We start from the raw sequence: 17,362 nt of genomic DNA, 5'->3' as shown, positions 1-17,362 counted from the left end.
CAGTCTAGTGTTGGACAGAGATGTGTGTACCAGCCAGCACGGAGATGGCCAATAGCTTGTACCCAAGACTTATAGTTAACCTACACAGGCCAACAAAGGTTTCTTCAGAACCACTGAGCTGTAACCAACTACACTTCAAAAGCATTTCACTGGCTGTCAAGGGATTTGGGATGTCTTGAAAGGTGCTATAGAAATGCAAGTTTTTTTTTCAGGAGCACCAAGGGCAAACATGGTGCCCCTATTGCAACCAAGATCAGATTCATACAATCATACAGTGCAGGAAGCCACCATTTGGCCCATTGAGTCTGCACCGACCACAGTCCCACCCATCCCCATAACCCCATGCATTTAACCTAGCTAACCCTCCAACACTAAGGGGCAATTTAGCTTGGCCAATCAACCAAACCCACACATCTTTGGACCGTGGAGGGGAACCAGAGCATCCAGAGGAAACCCACGCAGACACAGGGAGAATGTGCAGACAGTGACCCAAGCCAGGAATCGAACCCTAGTCCCTGAGGCAGCAGTGCTAACCACTGTGCCACCCTGTGTGGTTCATGCCATCTGCTTTCTGGATTTACCTCAGTCACAGACCAGGCAAATCATTCTGGTTGATGTTGTGGAGTTACTGAAGCCATAGACACACGAGCGAACACCAGAAATCCCCCGGCTGGCTTCCAGTCTCGATAATTTTGCTGCATTAACTTCTCAGTGTTCAGACTGTGACAGAGGAACTGAACACCTCCCCGTTGCTTCAGTCACACAGTACACCCAGTGCTGACACTCCGAGGCACAGCGCAAAGAAATTCATAGGTATTACCTAATCCTAAGTATGATCAAATATTAGGTCAGGGACATGTTGGGAATGGCTTGGTCTTTGCGATGCACAACCTTCTGATGATTACAGAGAATTTACAACGCATACACCAACTTAACAATACAGAGGGATCTGGGCGTACAGGTCAACAGTTCCCTGAAAGTGACAACACAAGTTGGTCAAGATAGCATTTGACATGTTTGCCTTCATCGATCGGGGGCATAGAGTATAAAGATTGGCAAGTCATGTTGCAGCTCTATAGAACTTTAGTTCAGCCACATTTGGAGTATTGCATACAGTTCTGGTTGCCACACTACCAGAAGGATGTAGAGGCTTTGGAGAGGGTACGGAAAAGGTTTACCAGGATGTTACCTGGCTTGGAGGGCATTAGCTACAAGGAGATATTAGTTTGTTTTCAATTGAACTGAGGGGTGACCCGACAGAAGTTCATAAAATGATGAGAGTCATGGATAGAATGGATAATCGGAGTCTTTTTCCCAGAGTTACAGGAATAGGACCTGGGTGGGATTGTGGTCAGTGCATTGTAGGGATTCTATGATCTTGAACACAGTTTTGCCCTCCAGATATTGGGGGGGGGGGGGGGGGGGGGGGAGGACGGAGGAGCTTTCCCAAAAAATTTCTAAGTACCATAACAGAGAGAAAAAAATACGGTGACAGCCCCAAACAGCAGCCTCCAGAAAGAGAAAAAAAACATATTTCAAGACAAGGCAGAACACTGAGTGTTTCAAAATAAAAGAGAAAGTATGCATCTTCCCAGCAAGTTTAGCTCCTCCCATTAGCACATGACTCTGCCTCTTGTTAATGAAAATCCTCCACTGGAACTTCAAGAGAAATCTAAGTAAATACAAATGTATTACTTATTTAAATAAATACCCCATTAGCTAAAATCAGTCATTATCCTGCCTTCTCATCATCCGAGTTGCTTGTTGCCTAGACAAATTGACACCATGTAAAACAGAGCTGAATTTTAAACATACCCTTGACAAGCAGCATAAGATACATTTCTTAAAACGCTATCATCACAACACTCATCCTAACAAACTATTTCATTGTTTTAATAAATTGCTTTCTTTCCTGGAAAGAAGAGCCCCTAGCCTGCATCCTAGATGAGAGATTGTGCTGTGTGGAGGATGGGGAGGCAGAGTGGTTTGTTATGTTGCATCACAGTAAGAAGTCTCACAACACCAGGTTAAAGTCCAACCGGTTTATTTGGAATCATGAGTTTTCGGAGCGCTTCATCAGGTGAGTGGAGAGGTAGGTTTCACAAAAACGGCATATATAGACAGAGACACAATTGCAAGATAATTACAGATTAGATTGTGAAGAATGATTGGAATGTGAGTCTTTACAGGTATTAACAGTGTGCATGGAGACAGGGATAATCACAATTAAAGAGGTTTCAATTGTCTCAAGCCAGGACAGATAGGAGAATTTTGCAAACTCAGGCAGTATGGTGAAGGGTTACAAATAGTATGACATGAACCCAAGACCCCGTGTGAGGGTGCGCGGAACTTGGCTATCAAGAAAAAGTGCTCTGAAAGCTCATGATTCCAAATAAACCTGTGGGACTTTAACCTGGTATTGTGAGGCTTCTTACTGTGCCCAGTCCAACACCAGCATCTCCACATCGTGGCTACCATCGGCCTCACGACAGGGACCTGGGTTCGATTCCCGGCTTGGGTCACTGTCTGTGTGGAGTTTGCACATTCTCCCCGTGTCTGCGTGGGTTTCCTCCGGGTGCTCCGGTTTCCTCCCGCAGTGACAGCCACACATCTGCCAACCCCCTTTGCCTCAGAGATCAGCTTCAAAACAACATGTTGGCTTTTGCCAGAACAGATTACTGGAAGATTGATTGGGTGGACTGCAATATAAGGAGCTTTGCCAGTTGGCTTGTGTCTTCCCTCTGCACTCCATCAACATCCTGATTCAAGCAAAACATTTCCTGATAAAACCAGTCATGTATTCTTCACTGCATCAGCAGAGAGAGAGAGACAAAGTGAAAATATAGGGACCAACTCTTTCATACCATCAATTCCTCCAATACCCTTGCAGATCCTGCAATAAACCCTGCACTGCTTGCTCAGGGCTCAAAAGGTTTTATTTTTAATAAAAGTAAAAGTAATAATCAAGGACCAAGATACGAACATTCTGGAAGCTTCTCCACGAAGGCCAATGCTCGGAATTACTCCTTCAGTCTCCTCTCCTGAGTTACAGGAAATGGAAACCATCCAGAAGAGACAATTCAGAGTGCTTACAGCAAAGTGAAACAATGGCTTCCTCCCCAGATTCGCTGCGGTGGAAATTCCAGCCAGATTTCTGCGGAGCAAACTGGGTATCCCACTAGGGAAAATACTCACTTACGTCCTTATAGTCTTTCCTAACCAAAAGACGACCCAGGGTGCCCCCTTTGAAGTTACTACGATGCAAGGATCATAGCAGCCAAATTTGTACGCAGCAAGCGCTCACCGACAGGAATGAGGTCTATTCACGAGAATCTAGCTAGGGGATATACTTGACTACATAAGATAACCTCTTCCAAACACTACGGTGGCTCAGTGGTTAGCACTGCTACCTCACAGCGCCAAGGACCCAGGTTCAATTCCGGCCTTGGGTGACTGTGTGTGTGTGACTGTGTGTGTGTGTCTGTCTCCCCTCTGGGTGCTCTGGTTTACTCCAACACTGCAAAGGTATTTGATTTAGGTGGCTTAGCCATGCTAAGTTGCCCATTAGTGTCAGGAAGACTAGCTAGGGTAAATGCTCAGGGTTATGGGGATAGGATCTGGGTGGGATTGCAGACTGGATGGGCTGAATGGCCTCCTTCTGCAATGTAGGGATTCTATGATTCTAAAAGTGCAGCTGCCAGGCTCAGAAAGGTGAATAAGCCACTTGAAGGGGGCAGTCAAAGTGAATTTGGCATGTTTGCTGTGTAAACGAGGTGTGTGTTCCACACAATACAACTTGTTTACTTTTACTTTGAATGGCCCAGATAATGGCCTAGTCACTTGACTCTACAAAAATAGACACAGGGTGAAGAACACACTACAATGTGACATGCCATCCAATCAGATGACTGACATCCCCACCTATACCGATCCTGGGGGAACATGTCCAAACAAAGCTAAACTCCAGAAACAAATCTCTCTCCAATTCGGAGGTCATGTCAAATTACCCAATACCTCACCACCTCATTTCACTGGCTTCCACACACACCCTGCCTGATGGAGGCGATGGCCCAGTGTCATTATCGATGGACAATTAATGCAGAAACTCAGCTAATGTTCTGGGGACCCAGGTTCGAATCCCACCAGATGACGGAATTTGAATTCAATCTAAAAATTAAGGATCTACTGAAATCATTGCAAATTATTGTAAAAACCCATCTGGTTCACTAACGCCCTTTAGGGAAGGAAATCTGCTGTCCTTACCCAGTCTGGCCTACATGCGACACAGCAATGTGGTTGACTCTCAACTGCTCTTGGGCAACTAGGGATGGGCAATAAATGCTGACCCAGCCAGCGACACCCATGTCCCACGAATGAATAAAAAAATTACTAATGGCGCCAACAATTCTTTCTCAGGAAGTTAAAGAAATTCAAAATGTCCGCTACAACTCTCACCAATTTTTACAGATGCACCATTGAAAGCATCCTTTCTGGTTGTATCACAGCTTGGTATGGGCTCCTGCTCTGCCCAAAACCACAAGAAACTATAAAGGGATGTAAATGTGGCCCAGTCCATGATGAAAACCAGCCTCCCACCCATTGACTCTGTCTACACTTACTGCTGCCTCAGCAAAGCAGCCAATATAACTAAGGACCCCATGTACCCCGGACATTCTCTCTTCCACCTTCTTCCATCGGGAAAAAGAGACAAAACCCTGAGATTACATACCAAACAACTCAAGAACAGCTTCTTCCCTGCTGCCATCAGACTTTTGATTGGAGGGTATGTTACAGGCTCTCCTCCCCACCCACCTTCACCCCACCCCATACCCCCACACCTACATCCCACATTATAATCACGAATTCTGTGGACTGAAGGAGACACTCGCTGCTCTCCACTGTTTCTCTGCACTGTGGTTATGACTGGAACACTACATTCTGCACTCTCTCCGTTCCTTCTCCCTCTGTACTCTATGAATGGTATGCTTTGTCTGTATAGTGCGCAAGAAACAATACTTCTCACTGTATCCCAATACATGTGACAATCATAAATCAAATCCTGCGTGACTTCACACAGACAGCATGCCTCACGTAAACCGCTATCTGAAGCCTAGACAGTTTGCCCACATATCACAGAATCCCTACAGTGCAGAAGGAGGCCATTCAGCCCATTGAGTCCTGCATCAACCACAATCCCATCCAGGCCCTATTTTCGTAGGCCCACATATTTACCCTGCTAATCTCTTACCACCATCATCGATTTAGAACGGCCAATCCGCCTAACCCGCACATCTGTGGGAGGAAACTGGAGCACCCGGGGGAAACCCACGCAGTCACGGGGAGAATGTGCAAACTCCACACAGACAGCGACCTGAGGCCAGAACTGAACCCGGGTCCCTGGCGCTGTGAGGCAGCAGTGCTAATCAGTGTACGCTCTCTCTCTAATGCGTCAGCAGGAGGAGGTACTGAGCAACTTTTTCCATTGCCTGTTCCAGGTTGCTGGAGGGTATTTTACAGACTCTCCTTCTCCCCACCCCTGCCCCCCCACCCCTTCCCCACACCTATATCCCACATTATAACCAGGAATTCTGTGGATTAGAGGAGACACTACCTGCTCCCCAGGGGTCACTGCTGAGCTGGATACCAGACTTACCCATGGGTACTGTCACCCTGTGGAGAGGGAGAGCCTTAAACACCAGTCTGCACTCTCAGGCGTGGGTAGAAGACCCCAGAGCACTCCAGTACTTGGAGCAAGAGAGAGGGATGTCTCGCCAGTGCTCTGCGCAAATACACATCCCTCAACCCACACCCAAACTAGGGTCACCAACTTTGATTAAAAATATGCCTGGAGATTTTGTCACAATTTGCCCTCTACACACACACTCCAACCATTCACCAGCCTCGTGGTGCACTCCCTTCCTGCACCAATTGGAAAGCAAAATGATGTATTACTCAAACGGATTTATGCTTGACTGTCAATCAAAAGGCCTTCCCCGTCCACCCCCCACCTCCATTTTTCAATGTCTACATTGGTACAGAGAAATGTTCAAATCAGGGCGGCACGGTGACCCAGTGGTTAGCACTGCTGCCTCACAGTCGTGATGTGGAGATGCCGGCGTTGGACTGGGGCAAACACAGTAAGAAGTCTCACAACACCGGGTTTAAGTCCAACCAGTTTATTTGATAGTAATCCAGGGACCCGGGTTCGATTCCAGCTTCGGGTCACTGTCTGTGTGGGGCGAGCATGTGCGTGCGTGTGCATATGTGTGCATATATGTGTATGTGTGTGTGTGTGTGTATATATACATGTGTGTTTGTGTGTGCGCGTGCGTGTAGTGAGCATGTGTGCATAGCGAGTGCTGACTTTATCATAAGGCACAGCAGGCTTGAGGGAGTGAAAGGCTGACCCCTGCCCCTATTTGCTATGCTCGTGTGTACATTGCTCCAAGCAGTGTCCAGGAGATTAAGTTTCGATTACCGGGTACAGCAGGCCAGCTCCGCACAGTTGACAAGCCCAGCATCACTAGAACATGTTTCCGTGGCAAGATTTGAGAGGGTTGAGGAGCGTTCCCCCCGCCTCCCCACCTCACACCACCCCAATAACAGGCAGCGAGAATTACTGACACCTCACTGGCAGCAAATTAAGCAAAACCATCAGTTAATAAACAGAGAGACACACACACACAGCGATAGAATTGCTGCCAGTATCCCATCCATCAGTTCAGCATTGCCCAATAATTCTAATCAACTTGAAACACTCGCTCACTTTTAGAAAATTCCAGCAATCGATTGGCTACACTGGTGGAAGAGGAGACATTTAAAAACAGCAACCCCCCCACCACCCCCCATCTCCACCCCCATCCCCCGCCCCAGCCAAGCACCACGGTAGCTGTCAGTGTTTGGTGGGGGTGCCATGGTCCAATTGGAGATCTCTCTCTCAGGCCTGTTTCTGAGAAGTGTTTCGTGGTGAAATCGCACTGGGGGCCCGGAGGAGGGGTCGAATCAGCCGTGTTCTCCAAACTGGGAAAAGACCAACAGCGAGAGGCTAACAGAGGCCCAAATGTCAGGATTATTCAGGATTGAATTGCTGGGTCCGAGTGCACCGACTGAAAGGGCAGCGGGAACAGATTCCGTAACTTTCAAAAGGGAATTGGACGAGAGTTGAACAGAGGACAGTGCAGAAAGAAGCCACTCGGCCCATCGTGTTCACACCGACTCTCTGACAGGCCTTCCCCCTCCACTGTCTCCGCACATTCGTCATGACTAACCTACCTAACTTACACATCTTGGGACACAAAAGGCAATTTACCATGGGGTCAATGCAGGGGGCAGCACGGTGGCACATTGGTCAGCACTGCGGCCTCACAGCGCCAGGGACCCGGGTTCGATTCCCAACTTCGGTCACTGTCTGTGTGGAGTCTGCATGTTCTCCCCGTGTCTGCGTGGGTTTCCTCCAGAAGCTGGTTAGGTGCACTGGCCGTGCTAAATTCTCCCTCAGTGTCCCCAAACAGGAGCTGGAATGTGGCAACTAGGGGATTTTCACAGTAACTTCATTGCAGTGTTAATTTAAGTCTACTTGTGACAATAATAAATAAAACTTTAAAAACAAAACACCCAACCTACACATCTTTGGACAGTAAGAGGCAATGTAGCATGGCCAATCCACCTGACCTGCCCATCTTTTGATGTGGGAGGAAACCAGAGCACCTAGAGGAAACCCATGCAGACATGGGGAGAATGTGCAAACTCCACACAGACAGTCACCTGAGGCCAGAATTGAACCCATGTCTCTGGTGCTGTGAGGCCTCAGTGCTAACCACTCTGCCAACCCTGATTGGTGAAAGAGCAGAGGGAATGGAACGATTTCAATTCAATAGTTCTTTCAAAGAGCCAGCACTGGTGAGATGGACCAAATGGCCTCCATTTATGCTGTAAACTTCTATGATTGATACAGCAAGATTCTCAGGAAAGAGATAATATCCTATAGGATGGATGTAACACCAGTCTTATCCAATCTGGTGACATGTGAAGCAGTCCAGGGGGTGGGAGACACAACACATTGAGCCTTTAACCTTGTAACATGAAAACTAGAAGGAGTAGGCCATTCAGCCCTTTGAATTCATTTTGATCATGAAATTCATTTTGATCATGGCTGATCATGGAATTCAATATCCTGCTTCCCCCTCTTCCCCCCATATCCCTCAATCCCTTTAGCCCCAAGAGCTATATCTAATTTCTTCTTGAAATCAGACAACATTTTGGCATCAACTGGGTGGGTGTCAGTGCAGGGGAAACAGCTTTGTTGTTTTGGCATTCCAAGAAGATTATTGAAGTCTTTAATTGTGAGTACCATGCTTGTATTGACTACAGTACTTTTTACTCATTCCTGGGACATGGACTTCGCTGGTTGGCCAGCATTTATTGCCCATCCCTAGTTGCATGAGGGCAGTTCTCCGCAGCTGGTGAATTCCGCCCAATATCCTGATCCCCTAGAGCTATATCTAATTCCTTACTGAAATCACATAATGTTTTGGCCTCAACTACTTCCTGTGGGACTGAATTCCACACATTCACCACCCTCTGGATGAAGAAATTTCTCCTCACCTCAGTCCTAAAAGGTTTATCCCTTATCCTCAAACCATAACCCCCTAGTTCTGGACTCCCCCTCCATCGGGAACATTCTTTCTGAATCTACCCTGTCTAACCCTGTTAGAATTGTACAAGTTTCTATGAGATCCCTCTTGCTGTTCTAAGCTCCAGTGAATATGATCCTAACCAACTTAGTCTCTCCTCATATGATGGACCTGCCATCCCAGGAATCAGACTGGTAAACCTTTGTTGTACTCCCTCTATAGCAAGGACATCCTTCATCAAATAAGGACACCAAAACTGCACACAATACTCCAGGTGTGGCCTCACCAAGGCCCAATACAATGGCAGCAAAACATCTCTTTTCCTATCCTCAAATCTTCTCACTATGAAGGCCAAAATACCATTTGCCTTCTTTACTGCCTGCTGTACCTGCGCACTGTAGAGGCCTGTTAAAAGGAAGATTAATTTCAGCAAAGCAAATCTCTTTACGTTCTGGTTCAGAAGAGTTGTGTATAAATCAGGTTCATTGCTTGCTGTGTTCCCATTCAGAATGCCCAGGTCGGGCCTCAGTGGGAGGCAGACAGGGAGAGAGGCAGAAGTAGAACCAGAGATCAAGTAGCAGAATAAATCTGCTCCATTTGCCAATTAAATTGGGGCGGCGCAGTGGCACAGTGGTTAGCACTGCTGCCTCACAGTGCCAGGGACCCGGGTTCGATTCCCAGCTTGGGTCACAGTTTATGCGGAGCCTGCATATTCTCCCCATGTCTGTGTGGGTTTCCTCTCCTTTCCTTCTCTGTGAACAGTATGCTTTGTCTGTATAGCGCGCAAGAAACAATACTTTTCTTTGTATACCTGTGACAATAATAAATCAAATCAAGAAGTTTAGCCATGATTACATTGCATGGCAGAACAGGCTCGATGGGCCAAATGGTCTACTCCTGCTTCTATTTTTGTTATGTCCCATTCTTCTCAGTAGATGAATGTGTGTGAAACTGAGCCCGTTTTGGTGCAGAATTCTGTGATACAACAGCAAGAAAACTACATCAACTGCCACTGAACCTTAACGATTTTGTAAGGACATATGATCAGACGACACAGTGGCCAATCGGACAGTTATACAACACGCACCCTGGACATCCTCTCTTCCACCTTCTTCCGTTGGAAAAAAGATACAAAACTCTGAGGTCACGTACCAACCGACTCAAGAACAGCTTCTTCCCTGCTGCTGTCAGACTTTTGAATGGACCTACCTCACATTAAGTTGAGCTTTCTCTACACCCTAGCTGTGACTGTAACACTACATTCTGTACCCTCTCCTTTTCTTCTCCTCTATGCAGTCTAAGCACAGTGGCTCACACTGCTGCTTCACAGCACCAGGGACCTGGGTTCAATTCTGGCCTCGGGTAACTGTCTGCGTGGAGTTTGCACATTCTCCCCGTGTCTGCATGGGTTTCCTCCGGGTGCTCTGGTTTCCTCACACAGTCCAAGGATGTGTAGGTTAGGTGGATTAGCTGTGCTAAATTGTCCCTTAGTGTCCAAAAAAGTGTGGGTTAGGAGGATTGACCATGCTAAATTGCCCAAGTGTAGGTTAGGAGGATTAATGGCATAAATATGTGGGGTTATAGGGAAAGTTCCTTGGTGGGGGGTGGGGGGGGAACGTATACTTGTTGGAGATTTGGTGCAGACTTGATGGACTGAATGGCCTCACTCCCCGCTGTAGGGATTCTATGATTTGCCTGTATAGCGTGCAAGAAACAATACTTTTCACTGTATCCCAACACTAACAATGCCAACTACAAAGTGACAGTAATAAATCGAATGAGCTCGGGGTAGGGGTTAGTGTCAGTGAGTGAGTGCCTTTATTTGAGGTTTCATTATTTTAACACAGGAAAAACACAGCTGACTCAGACAGCTCACAACAAACATGGCTGACACCCTGTTATTCAGGACAAGTAATGATGTTTGGTAACATCAAAGGGTTTTAAAATAACGTTCCTCTTTTAAAAAGTTACATTCAAATTACAAAATGACATCATTGCTTCTGATTCTCCGAGGCAGAACACAGAATCCCCACAGTGCAGAATGAGGCCATTTGGCCCATCGAGCCTGCACCAACCACAATCCCACCCAGACCCTAACCTCACATTTTTACCCTGCTACTCCCGCTGAAATGAAGGGTCAATTTTAGCAAGGCCAATCAACCTAACCCGCATCTTTGGACTGTAGGAGGAAACTGGAGCATCCAGAGGGAACCCACGCTGATACAGGGAGAATTTGCAGACTCCACACAGACAGTGACCCAAGCCATGAATCGAACCTAAGTCCCTGGCGTTGTGAGGCAGCAGCGCTAACCACTGTGCCTTGAATCTGAAGTCAGGCTGCGTGTCTGATATCTGGTGCCCCGGCTGTCTCCCAAAGTCTGAAAGATGTGCTGGTTAGATGCATTGGCCATGCTGTATTCTCCCTTAGTGTACCCGAACAGGTGCCAGAGTGGGGTGGCTAGGAGATTTTCACAGTAACTTAATTAGCATTAATGTAAGCCTACTTGTGGCAATAAATAAACTTTAAACTATGTGCTTCTGGCTTCTACTAAACCAACTGATGCAATCATTGCACCAAAATCCCACGCTCAACATCTCGAGCGAAAGACAACCAGGCCGGACGTAACATTCACCTCTCCTCTTATGGTATTATCTGCCAAGTTGAGGGAAACTTGTCTTACTGATCATAGCTTTTTTTTTGTATTTGGAAAACGTGGAGGAAGTCACTGAACCCAGGAGCATAAATTCCAATAATACTTCCAGGATTTTAAAAGATTTATGAACAAGAAGAAAATGTAATCATACAAGATTAAACTTACACTATTAAAACAGTTTTACAAAATATCCACCCCCAAAAAAAAAACGTCAGAATATACACCTTCTTGGTGACACTCCCCACTCGATTTTTAACTCTAAAATCCAGTAAAATTACCCAAGGCGAAATTGGGAATTTTAAGTTAGTAAAGGTATACACCTCCACTCTGCTATGGAAATCCCAGAATATTCAGAAACCAGACTGCTTTAAGGCACAGATAAGTCAACACCTTTTCCCAATGGTAGGGGGAATTTAAAACTAGAGGGCATAGGTTCAAGGTGAGAGGGGGGGAGATACAAAAGTGTCCAGAGGGGCAAGTTTTTCACACAGAAGATGAATGATGAGTGTCTGGAACAAGCTGCCAGAGGCAGTGGTAGAGGCGGGTACAATTTTGTCTTTTTAAAAGCATTTCAACAGTTAAATGAGTTGTATAGAGGGGTATGGGCCAAATGCGGGCAATTGGGACTAGCTTAATGGTAAAAACTGGGCAGCCTGGACAGGTTGGATCGAAGGGCCTGTTTCCATGCTGTAAACCTCTAGGACACTATGGCTGATACAGATTTTGCACCTTCTCTCAGAACAGAGCTGTTGCCATGATATCTTCCCACACATCTCAACACAACACTTCTCCTTAAATATCCTTTTTTCCCTTCATCTACAATCCCATTGTCATTGGTTCCTCTCTGAAATCAGCTTTTCTCACAATTCATTCTCATAGACTTCCAGATTGCAAGAAGCTTGTGTCTTGGCTTACACTAAATCATCTCCTTGGGCCAGTGTAAGAACATAATAAATAGGAACCATTCAGTCCCTCAAGGCTATCCACCATTAATTTTCTATCTCAATTCCACTTTCCCAATCCTATCCCACCATCTGATAGTTCGGCTCATGTTTATTGGCCGTAGTCTTCAATATATTCAAAACAGAAATATTCAGAGCCCTTCAGGGTAGAGAACCCAAGGATCTGAGTTTGATTCGTGGTTTGGGTCACTGTCTGTGTGGAGTTTGCACGTTCTCCTTGTGTCTGCATGGGTTTCTTTCGGGTGCTCTGGTTTCCTCCCACAGTCTGAAAGATGTGCGGGTTAGGTGGATTGGCCATGCTAAATTGCCCCTTAGTATCCAAAGATGTGCAGGTTAGGTGGATTGGACGTGCTAAATTGTCCCTTAGTATCCAAAGATGTGCAGGTTAGGTGGATTGGACGTGCTAAATTGTCCCTTAGTATCCAAAGATGTGCAGGTTAGGTGGATTGGCCGTGCTAAATTGTCCCTTAGTATCCAAAGATGTGCAGGTTAGGTGGATTGGACATGCTAAATTGTCCCTTAGTGTCCAAAGATGTGCAGGTTAGGTGGATTGGCCATGCTAAATTGCCCCTTAGTATCCAAAGATGTGCAGGTTAGGTGGATTGGCCATGCTAAATTGCCCCTTAGTATCCAAAGATGTGCAGGTTAGGTGGATTGGACATGCTAAATTGTCCCTTAGTATCCAAAGATGTGCAGGTTAGGTGGATTGGACATGCTAAATTGTCCCTTAGTATCCAAAGATGTGCAGGTTAGGTGGATTGGACATGCTGAATTGCCCCTTAGTGTCCAAAGATGTGCAGGTTAGGTGGATTGGTCATGGGAAATGCGCAGGGTTATGGGGACAGGGTTGGGTGGGATGCTCTTTCAGAGAATCAGTGCAGGTTTGATGGGCCGAATGGCCTCTTGTGCACTGCGGATGTGATCCTATGCTGCCCGACCTGCTGAGTTAGTCCAATTTCTTTCCTTGTCGAAGATTTCCAGAATCTGCAGTATTTTACTTTTGCAGTTAAGTGTTGCAGATATTTGCCCCTTCAATCTGATTTGAGCAGTACTCCAACCCCCACCACCCCCAACCTGGTGTGTCAAATGCCCTACAATAGCCCAGGCTGTAATTGGCTCAAATGCAGTGTCCTCAACCCTGACCCATAAGGCAATATCACAGAGCATAGATACCACCTCAGTACCAACCACTCACTGGCATGGCACCCAGCCAATGCAGACAGATGCTTGGGATTCCCATCCAACCAGGAGATTGCAAAGTGTCTCCCCCCGGTGGTTCAGTTGATAACTGCACCATTCTTCAAGCATTCACAAGTGCCCTGGAGAGGTCTTTGGTTAACTCCAAACTTGGTGCTGAGTTGGCCTATTTCCGTCAGCTTCACCACCCCCAGGCTAGGGAGTGGATCTCGCCCAATCCCTGCCCTCTGACATCACTCCAGTTTTCTCTCTGTGGTTAACAAAACTAAATCTCCTGCCTCTAAAACACAACAGGTCGAAGTTTTACTGGTGGAGAAAAACATCTCAAGGTTTTTTTTCAGTACAATTTACTCATGGCACAAGCATACGGATAGATTCTAATTGCATGCAACTAACAGACTGTTTAGAAGTCTATAAAATTATGAGGGACACGGATCAGCTAGATAGTCAATAACTTTTCCCAGAGGTAGGGGAGTCTAAAACTAGAGGGTATAGGTTTAAGGTGAGAGGGGAGAGATACAGAAGTGTCCAGAGGGGCAATTTTTTCACACAGAGGGTAGTAAGTGTCTGCAACGAGCTGCCAGAGGTAGTAGTAGAGTTGGGTACAATTTTGTCTTTTAAAAAGCATTTAGATAGTTACATGGGTAAGATAGGTATAGAGGGATATGGGCCAAATGTGGGCAATTGGGACTAGCTTTGGGGTTTTAATAAAAAGGGCAGCATGGACAAGTTGGGCCAAAGAGTCTTTTTTGTTGCTGTAAACATCTATGACTCTATTTATTTGCAGTAACAAGTCTCACAACACCAGGTTAAAGTCCAAAAGTTTACTTGGAATCAGGAGCTTTCGGAGCACTGCTCCTTCATCAAGTAAGTGCTCACCTGATGAGGAACAGAACTCCAAAAGCTCGTGATTCCAGATCAACCTGTTGGATTTATCTACATGTAAATGAATCATAGAATTCCTACAGTGCACAAGGAGGCCATTCGGCCTATCGAGCCTGCACCATCCACAATCCAAGCCAGGCTCTATCTCCACAATCCCACCTATTTACCCTCCATCCCCCAACACTAAGGGACAATTCATCATGGCTGATCCACCTAACCCGCACATCTTTGGACTGAGAGGTGAAACCGGAGCACCCTGAGGAAACCCACACAGACATGGAGAGAACATGCAAATTCCACACAGTGACCCCAGGCCGGAACTGAACCCAGGTCCCTATCAACCACTGTGCTACAGTGCAGGGTAGAGGGAGAAAAAGTATCTAAAAGTGTGCAAAACATATGATTTCAAGGAATTAGATATAGCTCTTGGGGCTAAAGGGATCAAGGGATATGGTGGGGGGGGGGGGGATCAAGATATTGAATTAAAAAGTGAAGTTTATTTTATCAGTCACAAGTAGGCTTACATTAACACTGCAATGAAGTTACTGTGAAATTCCCCTAGTTGCCACGCTCCGGTGCCTGTTCGGGTACACTGAGAGGGAATTTAGCACGGCCAATTCACTGAACTCGCATGTTTGGACTGTGGGAAGAAACCGGAGAACCTGGGGGAAACCCACACAGACACGGAGAGAATGTGCAGACTCCACACAGACAGTGACCCAAGTCGGGAATCGAACCCGGGTCCCTGACGTTGTGAGGCAGCAGTGCTAACCACCGTGCCACCACACCACTAGCCGTGATCAAAAGGAACGGCGGAGCCTACTCCTGCTTCTCGATTCTATGTGGTGGGGTAACGGTTGGCGGAAAGGCCAGGGAGATTTCTGCTGGTATTCTCTGCAACAGCAACATGCGATTTTAATTTAAAACACCGTGAGAGGACAGAGTGGATTTTGGTTTGAAGTCGGTTTCGAAAGAGAGCTGAGGCTGGATTAGCGGCTCACACTCAGCCCTGAATCACCAGCTTCCAGATTCAAGTTCCACTCTGTGGTCTGAGCACACAAATTAAGGCTTATGCCCCAGGGAGTGCTGCACGCTCAGAGGCATCATTTTCCAGAAGCATTATTAAACCAAGGCCCCATCTGTCTGTCAGGGTGGGGGTAAGAGATCACATGGCACGAGTTTGAAGAACAGGGGAGTTTTTCCAGGTGTCCTGGCTAATATTTATTCCTCAATCAGTATTGCAAAAATATGGATTATGTGCTTGCTAGCGTGTTACAGCCTGTCGGAGATTGCTGCGGGTATATTAGCTACCACGTACATCACAGCTTCAAAACTACGTTGGTGATGGAAAGCACTTGGAGAAGTCTGTTGGTTGTGAAATGCGCTATATATCCTGATCCCCCCATGCCCCCCCATATCCCTTGATCCCCAAGAGCTATATCTAATTTCTTTTTGAAATTGCACAACATTTTGGCCTCAGCTACTTTCTGTGGGAGTGAATTCCACACATTCACCACCCTCTGGGTGAAGGAATTTCTCCTCACCTCAGTCCTAAAAGGTTTACCCCTTTATCCTCAAACTATAACCCCGAGTTCTGGGCTCCCCCACCATCGGGAACATTCTTTCTGAATCTACCCTGTCTAACCCTGTTAGAATTTTATAAGTTTCTATGAGATTCTCTCTCACTTTTCTAAACTCCGGTGAATATAATCCGAACCGACTTAATACCTCCTCATATGACAGACCTGCCATAGAAACCATCAGTTCAGAAGGAGGCCATTCAGCCCATCAAGTCTGCACCAACAATAATCCTATCCAGGCCCTATCCCTGTAACACCACATACTTACCCCGTTAATCCCTCTGACCTATGCATGCCGGGACACTAAGGGGTAATTTAGCATGGCCAGTCCACTTAACCCTCACATCTTTGGACCGTTGGAGGAAACTGGAGCACCCGGAGGAAAACACACAACTCCACACAGGCATGACCCAAGCCCAGGAATTGAATGCAGGTTCCTGGAGCTGTGAGACAGCAGTGCTAACCACTGTGCCATCTCTCTCAGGAATCAGCCTGGAAAACCTTCACTGCGCTCCCTCTATAGCAAGGACATCCTTCCTCAGATAAGGACACCAAAACTGCACACAATACTCCAGATGTGGCCTCACCAATGCCCTATCCAATCGCAGCAAAACATCCCTATCCCTATACTCAAATCCTCGAGCAAAGCATCTCTCCTCGCCAAAAATAAATCTGGTCATTGTCGCACTTGTGGGATCTTGCTCTGTACAAATTGGCTGCCATCTTTCCATAAACTTCCAACAGTGACTGTGTTTGATAAAAGTACGTCTTGATGTTCGAAAGTTGTGAAAGGTGTGGCAGAGAGTTAAGGTTTTACATATTCTCCTTCCTTCCCTCACTGAGCGCTCTGCCCGGCTGTGTCCCTCCCTCAGTGAGCTCTCCCTAGACCCCATCTCCACCGGGGAGAGGGAAAACAGAGCAGCAGAAACGGTGAGGAAACCGCACCCAATGATCACCACCACATAGCGGCTCAGTCATCATCCATTTGTAAGACAGTGTAAGAACTCATGGCATAATACAGACTGCCTTTAATGTGGCAAAGATCCTTCCACCCTCAATGCACAGTGGCAGCCGTGTGTACCGTCTACAAGATGCACCACAGCAACTCACCAAGGCTCCTGATGCAGCACCTTCCAAATCAATGACTGCTCCCGTCTAGAAGGACAAGGGCAGCAGATACAGGGGGAACACCAGCAAGTTCCCCTCGAAGCCACTCACCATCCTGACTACAAAATATATCGGCTGTTCCTCTGCAGTCGCTGGGTCAAAATCCTGGAAGTCCCCACCCCCCGAGGGTATTGTGGGTCAACCCACAGCACGGGGACTGCAGCGATTCAAGGCGGCGGCTCACCCATCACCTTCTCAAGGGGCAATTAGAGATGGGCAAGAAATGCTGGCCCAACCCAAAAGGAATTGTTTTAAAGGCAAATAATGAGAGCTAGCACACAGAA

At 46.7% G+C, this 17,362-nt stretch overlaps 1 protein-coding gene across 2 annotated transcripts in view; it reads right to left on the bottom strand.

Moving 5' to 3' along the window:
* The window catches only part of rab3da (RAB3D, member RAS oncogene family, a), a 63,515-nt gene that overhangs the window by 23,900 nt on the left and 22,253 nt on the right, over positions 1-17,362 (bottom strand). The gene's annotated exons all lie outside the window — the stretch shown is intronic.

This window comes from Carcharhinus amblyrhynchos, chromosome 33 (genome assembly GCF_965287045.1).
Source record: "Carcharhinus amblyrhynchos chromosome 33, sCarAmb.v2.hapA, whole genome shotgun sequence".
NCBI lineage: Eukaryota > Metazoa > Chordata > Chondrichthyes > Carcharhiniformes > Carcharhinidae > Carcharhinus > Carcharhinus amblyrhynchos.
This window is presented reverse-complemented; position numbering and strand designations above follow the sequence as displayed.